Genomic DNA, 12617 nt, shown 5'->3' with positions numbered 1-12617 from the left:
TCGTTAATGTATCACCTCCAGCACGCGAAATTGACAAATAAGTTTATAAATAAGCAGGCGGGCGGGCTAGCTGGCGGGCCAGCAAGCGGGTGGGCGATCGGGTGCCCTTTACGATATTCTCACCGAGTCGCGTTCACTTCAGGTGTTTTGAGCCGCGCAATCCGCGCGCGCGGCTAAAACAAGCCCCGACACGCGCGCTCCGTGCAGGCAGACAGCGGAATCAGTCCTGGCGCGACAAATGACGCCCCAGCCGTCAAGAGTGTTCTTCACGTCCGGGCCGCTTGAACAGAGAACCCTTGGCAGGCCTTTGGCCAATTTTAGAGCCCAAATTTTGCACGGTTAATGATCTTGGCTGGCCCTGGCCAGGACGAATGATCGATCGTTAGGGCTGATTAGTGATGTTTTTAAAAGGGCCCCCCTCTGTCTGGGAAGTGCCTTGGCAGGTGGGGCGATGGCAATTTTGGCTGACCAGGCTCTATGTCCCAACTGCGTCGGAGTGCTGAGGAATAATCCCCACCGTGCAAATCTGTGTGTGTGTTGAACTTCTTTCACAGTGTACGTAACCAACCATGCTCATCGGAGGTGCGGGGAAAGACAACAAACTAAACAATGTATGTGTGTATGTTGAACTTCTTTCGCACCGTACGCAGGTGCGCGACGACCTTGGGAATGTCACGGACACACGCGCACACACAGCATACACGGACACATGGCACAACACTTCGCCCGAACGCCTTTGTCTCCCCAGAGCTGATGCTTACACACTGCATCAGGTGCTCATTTCAGTCGATTCAGGGGAGGTCCAGGACCGGTTCAGTTAATCGTCACTGGTGTTGACCGTGAGCGGGTTTTTAATTCAGATTTCCAGGGTTCGTAGAGCTCCCCACACCAACTCAAGACCAAGACAAAAATCCCCCGTACAGCCTTACCATACTGTTGGGGCAAGTGCTATTAGCGACCACCTATGAAGGCCGGAACGGTACACGAGGGGGTTAGTGGCCAGCACCACGCCCGACCGCGTTTGTCTCCCCAGTGGCGATATTTACACACCGCACCAGGTACTAATTTTAGGCTGAGTCGACCTAGGGGACCGGTTCAGATAATCGTCACTTGTGTTGGCCGTGAGCGGGAATCGAACTCGGATCACCGGGTTCGTATTGCAGCGTAGCGCTAACCGCTACACTACCGCTCCTCACCACACGCACATACATTCACATACACGCGCGCGCGCGAGCACGTGCTAACGCACATGCTTAAGGGCAAGTCAGTTGGACAGATGAGGCCATTACCTCTAATGAGGCTGTCAGGTGCTTTACGAAAACAGAATGTACGACGCCGTAAAGACAAAGAAATAATAAAAGCGAAAAATGAGTGCATTTGAATTCTCGCTAACTCCCGTTCGATAACGCATTATTTAGGGTCGCACTGCCGCGGACGCTGCAACTCATAAGTCAACGTCACGGCACGAGAGCGGGCGAGCGAATGGACGGGCGGGTGGGTGGGTGGGTGGACGGGCGGGTGGGTGGACGGGCGGGTGGGTGGGTGGACGAGCGTGTGGGTGGACGAGTGTGTGGACGAGTGGACGGGCGGGCGAGCAAATGGACGGGCGGTTTGGTGGGTGGACGAGCGGGTGGGTGGACGAGCGGGTGGACGAGTGGGCGGGCGTGCATTGGGACCATAACGTGGGAGGCAGGCTCCGCGGCAATGCATCCCACCCCAAGCTCAGAGCTGAGCACCTCGCGGAGTCGTGAGGCTGTGCAGCTCACCAGCTGTAGGAGCGGGGAGACCGTGGGCAGAGCTGCGAATCAAAAGTCAAGTCCAAGGGTCTCGCTCCGCAAAACGAACACAGGGGAGGGGGGGGGCATTGCGCGTCTAACTGTGATGGCCTTGAACCACTGGTGGAAATTCCACGTCACTATGGCAGAAACCAGCGTTTTCGTCAAGTCAACCACTGCCAAATTCCCACAAAGCGGGACTTGTGTTCATCGTGGAGGGATGGTCGACACGAACCGAGTGGATCCCCCACCGAGATGAGAACTTAGACGTGATGGATGATTGAAGCTTTCTTCTAATTTATATAATTGTGCTCGTTCACAGAGGAAAGCCTCTCCGAGTCTCAAAACTCTGTTTCAACAAGGTCCTGATGAGATGTTGTAGTCATGTACAACGTTCACATATGTCATCCCAAATGATTACTTGGCAGATATTCTCCAATGGGAGGTTGTCGGCATGGGGCAGGGGTCAGGCAGCACGCGGGCAGCAGCAGCAGCTGGAGCCACTGCCAGGCCTGGGCACCTCCACGTGTTGCCCCTTTCTGTGGCTTGCCAGGGCTCGTAGCGCTCCCCACAACCACTCAAGACAAAGGCCCTCCGTATAGCCTTAACATACTGTTTGGGGAAAGTGCTGTTAGCGAACACCTATGAAGGCCAGAACGGTACACGAGGGGATGAATTGCCAGCACCGCGCCCGACCGCCTTTGTCTCTCCAATGGTCATATTTACACACTGCACCAGTTATTCATTTGCCGCGTGTGCCTTGAATGAGCAGCGTTGGTCGAATGAACGTGGAGGAGTGTGCAGGGGCCACGCTGATCAGTCGTCGTCGTTGTTGTTAATCGTTGCCATCATCGTCATTAATCAACAAATCGTCATCGTCTTCGTCATTGACAACAACGAGGTTCGCAACATGGTTCTCGTCGCGCGGCCTCCGTGCGAGCGCCACGACTCCGGACGACTTCGCTGCGGCACGCCCCGGCGACGTCTTTTACGGCGGAGAGGGGGAGATTGCATTGAATGTAAACCCAAGCACGCGCCATGATTTGCACTGCCTCCCGCTCGGAGCACATCTCCCCCCCCCCCCCCATATACAGCGCTGGCAGCAATAACCCGCGCGTCTAGAGCACAGCCTGCGGGCAATGAGACTGCGAGTGGAGATTTACATCCTCGCAGCAGCCAGAGGAACCTGACCGCCCGGGCGGTGCAGTCGAAGTCAATGCAGCCGTGATTGAAACGGCTCCGTAACCCTCCAGCATCGATACAATAAAAATAAATAAAAACCCGCGATTGATTTGGCTCCGCGCATTAAACACCGAGCGGACCCGCCTGCAACTCACGGTGGAAATTGCGATTGTGACGGATCGTTAAATGGATGGTTTGGGGTTTTTTGCGGGGGGGGGGGGGGTGTTGATTTTTATTTTGAGTGGGGGGAGGGGGGGAGCAGTTGGTGGGCTTTGGGTGACGGATGCACGGCGCCCGTTAGCCGATGATGAATGCGAGCGCTGCTGTGTGGTGGTGGTGGTGACGGTGGTGGTGCACGAGCTTATTTCGGTGTCAAGATCGGCCTCTATAGAGAAGGCTCGTGAAGGACGCTGCTGCTGCTACTCGGCAGTTGGAAGCAGTCGCCCTCCAGCAACAACGGAGGTCAGGGGAGCGACGCTCACAACAACGAGCAGAGCGCCAGGCAGCTAAAATGCAGAAGGTTGGCACATTAGGGGGTTACAGCAAGTGCATCAGGCAACCCATGGCACGTGGCCTCAAAGTGCATCTCGGTTGGCACTGGTGGTGGTGCGTGGTGCTGGCCACCCACCGCCTCGTGTGCTATGCCGGCCATCATAGGTGCTGCTCGCAAACAACACTTGCCCCAACCATCTGTTAAGGCTAGACGGGGGACCTTTATCTTTGGTGGTGGTGACAGCGGTGCCGAGCCTTGTGGTCGATGCCCGTGCTGATTGGGCGCGAGGGTTTACGGTGAAATGTCGGGTTGAATAAAGAACGTTTACTATATAGTTTCATAATGTTACTTTCAATATTAAATTGTGTATTTGTTGGAGATAGTTGTTGGCTATCGAAGTGTGTTTCCGTGACTCGACAGCTACTGTTAGGGCACTATCCGCATGCCAATTTATAAAACTGGTCATCGGAAAGAAATTTGTTGATGTCATTTTGACGAGGCCGCCACGGTGCAAAGTGTGGTCTCCAACTCCGATTATTATCCACCCCGTCTCCCTTCTGGGCCAGTTATGTGCTCTGAATAAGTAGTATTGCCCAAAACATCACGAATTATATACGTGTTCTCTTTAAGGCCACGGAGTTATTGGTGCCACGGTGGCGAGATGTTAACTACCTTGCCTAGTATACAAGGGATCGTGGGTTCGATCCCGACCTTGACGCCTGCTGTATATTTCGAGTTTGTTCTACCTCTCCCCCTGTGGTCGCATGGATTTTTCTCCGGGTCCTCCGGGTTTTTTCTTCTACATTTAGAATCAACGCGCATTTATGGTATTTTCCTGCCATAAATGTCCACGTGATGAGTCACTTCGTTGAGCTATAATTAATTTGTGATGCCAGATCGCTTCTGAAGAAGAGCTACACAGCTCAGTGGGCCTTACCTGCTCATATAAAATGTAACCAAAATTTGGAGTAAACAATAATAAATAGTTGTCTTCGTAGGTGCAGTAAAGCCGGTGAATCCGGGTCACGTCACGACCCCCGATATAAAACAAAATGTACGTGCGATGGATGAGATAAGACGGAGAAGACGACTGAAGATCAATATCTGACGATGTAGATGGTTGCCTAGCAACTGTGGAGGTGCGCCACAAAGTCGCAGCAGCTGTTGAGTGTCCGATCCAGCCCCCAACCTCTCTCTCTCCAGCCGTCAACCACCACCGCCGACCCTCTCAACTCCCTCGGTCGCACACTGCACAGTTGAGCAAACACAGGCACGGAGACAATCGCAGAGACAGACATAATTGCATTCACACACAGACACGGACACACATACTAATACAAATACAAAGATCCCCCGTAAAGCCTTAACAGACCTTAAGCGCACATGTTGTTAGCGAGCACCTATGAAGGCCGGCACGGCACACGAAGGGGTGGGTGGCCAACAACCACGCCCGGCCGCCTTTGTCTCCCGAGTGAAGATATTTACACACCGCAACAGGTACCCATTTGAGTCCGAATCGATCTAGGAGAGGCCCAGAACCGGCTCAGATAATCGTCACTGGTGTTGACCGTGAGCGGGAATCGAACTCGGGTAGCCGGGTTCGTATCGCAGCGCGCTAACCACTGCACGACCGCTCCCCACGCGATACTCACGGCTCGCGCAGGCCACACGCGCATGGTTCGCCCGCCTCCTCTCTGGCACGGCCGACTCGCGCGCAGTGACGACGCCGCTATTCCGGCCGTCAGCTGTCACGTGCCGACTGTTGAATCGTTTAGAGCCCCCGTCTGTCAAGATCAGACCAGCGGCCAACATCACTCGCCATCGCCGCAGAGCGCTTTCACCTCTTTCAGGTGCGAAGTTGACGAGTGGCGGCCGCGAACTTCGGGACTTCACGGCCGTCCCCCGAACGCCCGTGGCGGCCTTCGATGGCCGCGTCACCAGGTGACGCCTTTGAGAGGTCCCCGCGCTCGGCGTCAGATTTCGGGGACCGGGTCACCAATGGGGACGTTGGTCCGTGACACAAATCATCCAGCGAGGGCGCGTGAATAAAACCACGTTACATTTGTGGTATGAAGAAAAGTAGCACTCTTAATTTATATTTGCCGTTTTTATGCGAACGCCGTAAACAAGGAGTGTGCGTGAGTGAGGAGCGGTGGCGGAGCGGTTAGCGCGCTGTGCTACGAATCTGGCAAGCCGGGTTCGATCCCCGCTCAAGGCCAATACCAGTGACGATTATCTGAAGCGGTCCTGGGCATCCCCTAGGTCGACTCAGCCTCAAATGAGTACTTGGTGTGGTGTTTAAACATTGCCACTGGGGAGACAAAGGCGGTCTGGCGTGGTTCTGGCCACCCACCCCCACGTGTACCGTGCCGGTCTTCATAGGTGCTCTCTAACAGCACTTGGCCACAAAGTCTGTTCAGGAACTTTGTCTTTGCCTTGAGTAAGGAGAGAGGGGGGAGGAAAATGAGTTGGAGATGGTCTCTCCTCGGCCAGGTCGCCAGCTTCCACTGCTGGATGAGGACCATACTTCACCAGGCTCATTATCGCGGATTGGTAAAGATCTCTCTCGACGCTGATGTTAGCCATTGCCGAAAGTTGAACTCAGGCGGTCAGGTTCATTGCGCATTGCGCTAACTACTGCCACGCCGTCTGACACCAACGATGTATATCTACAAAATCAACATTCCTCCCCACTCAAATGAGCAATCTACCCTGAACCAGAAGAGCATATTCCACATTCCTACGGTGGGGACCAGTGTATCCATTCGATCTTCAAGGGATAATGAGTCAACACCCACCTTAGGAATTAACCTGGTCATCCTGTGGAGGTACTTTACCCCTTCCTCGTGGGAATGTGGAATTTCTACTGAGGCCACAGGAGCTGCGTGAGAGAGGTGCACGGCTCTGTGATCGATTTGATTGGACAGACATTTTTTCTTGAGTCGAGTTTTGGCTAAGCAACCAAAATAACAGGAAGATCCCTTTTTTTTATTCGGTAAAAACTCATTGAATATTTTTATTATTGGGTCTTTCGGTAAAATCACGTAGATAGGTTAAAAGAAAATCAACAAAAATAACAGAAAACTACGGTGTTGCGAACGGCATTGTCTGTTTTGTTTCATTATTTTCTTTGAACCTATCTACGTGACTTTACCGAAAGACCCAAGAATATGAATTCCTGCAGTCACGAAAGCTTTAAGTCAACATTTGAATGAATAGTGCAAGCGCCGCAGTGCACTGTGGTGAATACGAGACGGTGGGTCCTGGATGAGTAAGGCCACGAAGCAGCGGCCCTTACAGAGCCACCGCACGCGGCTCCGCAGCCGCCCCTGGGCTCGGCCCTTCTCATCGGCACGTCAGCGGCACACGCGCCAGGCGAGCCAAGCTCTGAGCCGTCTCATCGGGGAGAAGCTGAGTGAAGACCGTCGGAGCATCCGGGCTGAGCGAACGCCACCAGGATGTGCGCGTGCGTGCCCCCCCCCCCCCTGGCTCGGAGTCAAGACAAATGTTTATAATAACGAACGACCCTGGCGCTGACCAAAATAGTTTTCTTATTCGATGTTTTGTTGTCGTCGCCGTCTTTATTCCTAGCGAGGCTAAGATAAGACACAAACACGCGTCCCCGCGTCCCCGTGTCGCAGTCATTCACCTGCAACCCGCCCTGCCGCCTTTATTTCTCCTGGCTCAGCGTGACGGAGCAGCCCAGAGCAGGGGGAGGGTGGGGGGAGCGGCGACCCCAACCCGACGCTCGCTCGACTCCGTGGCGAAGGGGTTCACGCGGCAGGATCGGGCGTCGCTCGAACACGGCTCGTGCCCACGCGGAGGCCCGGGCGGGCCTGGACGCCACTTGGGTGGGCGGGCGCCTCATTCATTCACGACAAAACACCATCCCATTCTGGCCACCCTCTTTTGTGTGAGACCCCGGGGTAAATTGCCTCTCTTGCCCCACCCCCGCCCCGCCCCCACCCCCAGCTATGCAGCCCTGCAAGGAGGTAAATAAGCCCTCAGCAGACAGCGCTGTCCCCTTAAGCTGGCTCCGTGTGTCACCACCCCACGCGCGTTCACGCCGCCGGCGTCGCTATCGACGGCGCAGGGGCCTGAGACTGAACTGGGGCCCGCGGGGCGCGAGGGGTCCAGGCGCTGGGCCACAGCTCAGCTGCACCCCCCCCAACCCCGCGTATTTAATTCCCATGGCAACCACGCGCCACGGTGGCGAGGAGATGTCAACTACCTCGCCTGGTGTGCAGGAGGTCGTCGGTTCGATCTCCACTCTGACGCCTGCTGCTGTATATTTGGAGATTGCATGTCTCTCTCTCCCCGTGGTTGCATGGATTTTTCTCCGGGTCCTCCGGTTTTTCCCTCCACATTTAGAATCAACATCACGCGTTTAGAGTATTTGCCTGCTATAAATTTCCACATGATAAGCCACTTCGTTGAGCTATCATTTGTGGCCAAGTCGCTTCTGAAACAGAGCTATGTAGCTTAGTGGGTCTTACCTGGTGAAAATGTTAAAATGTTGAATTTAGTTTATGGATTCATGCTCACCACCAGTGCATGGACCTGACCTAGTGACCGCTGCTTGAAGGTAATTAAAATATGCGAAATCTTCGGTGATATGTTTCCCTACATTATAAACGAAGTGGGATGTTCCCGCTCAAAGTATGTTCTACAGGCAGGAATCAGCGACTTCCACTGGAGCAGCTACCCCCACCCCCATCTCTCACTGCCCCCTGAGACAGCGGCAGATCCCTGTGTTGTTGACGAGGTCTCTAGCCACAGAGGATGTGTGGACGTGAAGAGAAGAAAGCCCCATTAAAAAACGTTGTCACTCACTCGCTCGCCAGTGCCACTCGACGTCATTGTCGCCTGGGGCGTCTCCAATTCCTGCTCCGGCCACGTGGACCCCAACTGCGTCGCGGCTGCGGCTGCGATGAGCGGCGTTGGTTCGTGGGTTCCGGGGTCGAGGGCACCCCCCCACCCCCCCCATCGGGGCGAGCCAGCAGCGGTGCGTAAACATCGATCGTACGGCCGTCGTGAATGCGCCAAGCAAGCGAGACGTCTCCATCGCGGAATCCCCCCCCACTACCTCCCCCACCCGCGCCGGTAGCGAAGAGACGCAGCCACATTCGTTGCTCTTCTTCACGCGCTCCACCGATCCTCACTTTCATTGTAACGATGCAGATTCACACCCCCGTCGCCTCCGTCCCGCTCGCGGTCCTCCTGCCCACGTAGGCAATGAGCGCCTCGTGATCTCCCCGCCGCTAACCACAGGACGGGCGCTCAGCTCGAGGACGTGGCTCGCGAAGTTTGCGCGCAATTTGTGCTCTGTATTGGGCTCGTGTTGAGCTACGTTCATTAAAAACCACGCGGATTCATCGCTCCGGAGATGTTTCACGTTTTGTCAACTTGACATTGAAAGTGTAAATGCAGCGGATCCGTCCGTCTGTCTGTAACGCGGTGGTGATAGGGGGGGCGGGGGGTTAGCGGGGGGAGGGGGGGCACGACACCGCGCGTTCAGATGCCCCGAGTATGGAGGCGGCTGGAGGGTCAACTCGCGTTGCTCAGAGGAACTCACTCGCCCTGGAGATAACCGAGAACATGTATATATTTGTATGTTGAACTTCTTCCGCACCGTACGTAGTCAACCGTGATAATCGGAGGTGCGGGGAGGGGGGGCAACAAACTAAACACAACAAGCAACATCGAAGAAGGGGATAATACTTTTAATGCCCCAAAAATGCCTCGACTCAAAATAAGCAAAAGTGTTTAGCCCTGACAGCTGCTGCGAGCCGTGGTGCCTGCCACGATGCTCACTCAACAACTCTGTCGACAACCGCGTTTTGGGAAGCGTCACGGAATCCGTGCGGTGTTCCCGACTCGGCTTTGACCGCAGCGGCCCATGTCCCGGGCGGCCAGGCGCTCACGCGCGCTTCAGGACAGACTCACGCGGAGGGGCCTCTCACGGTGACGGTAGCAATGTGCCGCAGGACCCCCTCCTCCCAACGACGTTCGTTGGTTCCACGAAGCCGGTCGCTAAGTGATTTGGTCGTTAAGCGAGTGTAGAAAATGCGCGTTAAAGGCTTCAATCGTTCCATCGAGAGTTACCCCCTTTTGCACCCAAAAAAACGCACTTTATAATATTTAAACAATGGATATTAATATATAAATATACTAACACCATTATAAACACATAATATTAAAAGAAACACGGTAAATCAATGCATTAATTAGTATTTACTGTACCTACAACAGCCCGTCGTTAACAGGGGAATTGTCGGTAAGCGAACACATTAGGCTCTATGGAGGCACTACACTACTATACACTACACTACTATACACTACACTACCATACACTACTATACACTACACTACTATACATTACACACTACACTACTATACACTACACATTGGGCTCTCTGGAGGCCTGTCGTTAAGCGATTAGTTCTTAACAGGGGTGGTCGTTAAGAGGGGTTCTACTCTCTACTCCTACACACTACACTATACACTACTACACACTACACTATACACTACTACACACTACACTATACACTACTACACACTACACTATACACTACTACACACTACACTATACACTACTACACACTACACTATACACTACTACACACTACACTATACACTACTACACACTACACTATACACTACTACACACTACACTATACACTACAATATACACTACTACACACTACACTATACACTACTACACACTACACTATACACTACTACACACTACACTATACACTACTACACACTACACTATACACTACTACACACTACACTATACACTACAATATACACTACTACACACTACACTATACACTACTACACACTACACTATACACTACTACACACTACACTATACACTACTACACACTACACTATACACTACTACACACTACACTATACACTACTACACACTACACTATACACTACTACACACTACACTATACACTACTACACACTACACTATACACTACTACACACTACACTATACACTACACACTACACTATACACTACTACACACTACACTATACACTACTACACACTACACTATACACTCCTACACACTACACTATACACTACTACACACTACACTATACACTACTACACACTACACTATACACTACTACACACTACACTATACACTACTACACACTACACTATACACTACTACACACTACACTATACACTACTACACACTACACTATACACTACTACACACTACACTATACACTACTACACACTACACTATACACTACTACACACTACACTATACACTACTACACACTACACTATACACTACTACACACTACACTATACACTACTACACACTACACTATACACTACTACACACTACACTATACACTACTACACTATACACTACTACACACTACACTATACACTACTACACACTACACTATACACTACTACACACTACACTATACACTACTACACACTACACTATACACTACTACACACTACACTATACACTACTACACACTACACTATACACTACTACACACTACACTATACACTACTACACACTACACTATACACTACTACACACTACACTATACACTACTACACACTACACTATACACTACTACACACTACACTATACACTACTACACACTACACTATACACTACTACACACTACACTATACACTACTACACACTACACTATACACTACTACACACTACACTATACACTACTACACACTACACTATACACTACTACACACTACACTATACACTACTACACACTACACTATACACTACTACACACTACACTATACACTACTACACACTACACTATACACTACTACACACTACACTATACACTACTACACACTACACTATACACTACTACACACTACACTATACACTACTACACACTACACTATACACTACTACACACTACACTATACACTACTACACACTACACTATACACTACTACACACTACACTATACACTACTACACACTACACTATACACTACTACACACTACACTATACACTACTACACACTACACTATACACTACTACACACTACACTATACACTACTACACACTACACTATACACTACTACACACTACACTATACACTACTACACACTACACTATACACTACTACACACTACACTATACACTACTACACACTACACTATACACTACTACACACTACACTATACACTACTACACACTACACTATACACTACTACACACTACACTATACACTACTACACACTACACTATACACTACTACACACTACACTATACACTACGACACACTACACTATACACTACTACACACTACACTATACACTACAATATACACTACTACACACTACACTATACACTACTACACACTACACTATACACTACTACACACTACACTATACACTACTACACACTACACTATACACTACACTATACACTACACTATACACTACACACTACACTATCATACACTACACTGCCATACACTACAACAGCCTGTATCAGCAGTTTCGCTGCTGTGTTTTTTCACCTGAAGACGATTGCTCGTGTTGCGATCGAAACGTCGTGATCTATTTTATTTTCTACCTACGTGACTTTACCGAAAGAACCAAAGAGTATTTAGAATGTCGCTCGTTTAGAGTATTTGGCTTCGATAAATGTCCACGTGACAAGCCACTTTGTTGAGCGATCATTTGTGGCTAGTTCGCTTATGAAAGCGAGTTCTGTAGCTCAGTGTGCCTTTCCTGGTGAAATAAAAAGTAGTGTTTTTTAGTATGTACTGTATTTTCAAATTCTTTCGCACCGCGCGTAGCCAACCGTGCTAATCGGACATGCACGACCACCTTGAAAACTTCACACACGCACACACACAGCATGCACGGAGACATGCCAAAGCCAAAGATCCCCCATATAGGCCAACATGCTTGCGGCAAGCGTTGTTAGCGAGCACCTGTGAAGTCCAACATAACACACGAGGAAGTGGGTGGCACAACACTACGCCCGAACGCCTTTGTCTCCCCACTGCTCATGTTTACACACTGCACCATCGGAGATGCTGCAAAAGCTTGGCAGGTCCCTCCTAAAAAGGCATTTGAGAGTCAGCGAGGCTTACCTGGGTAAACCAGCGTAAGAAGAACAACAATAATA

This window comes from Lampetra fluviatilis, chromosome 39 (assembly GCF_964198595.1).
Source record: "Lampetra fluviatilis chromosome 39, kcLamFluv1.1, whole genome shotgun sequence".
In the NCBI taxonomy this organism is placed as follows: Eukaryota; Metazoa; Chordata; class Hyperoartia; order Petromyzontiformes; family Petromyzontidae; genus Lampetra; species Lampetra fluviatilis.
Note: the sequence above shows the minus strand (reverse complement) of the source record.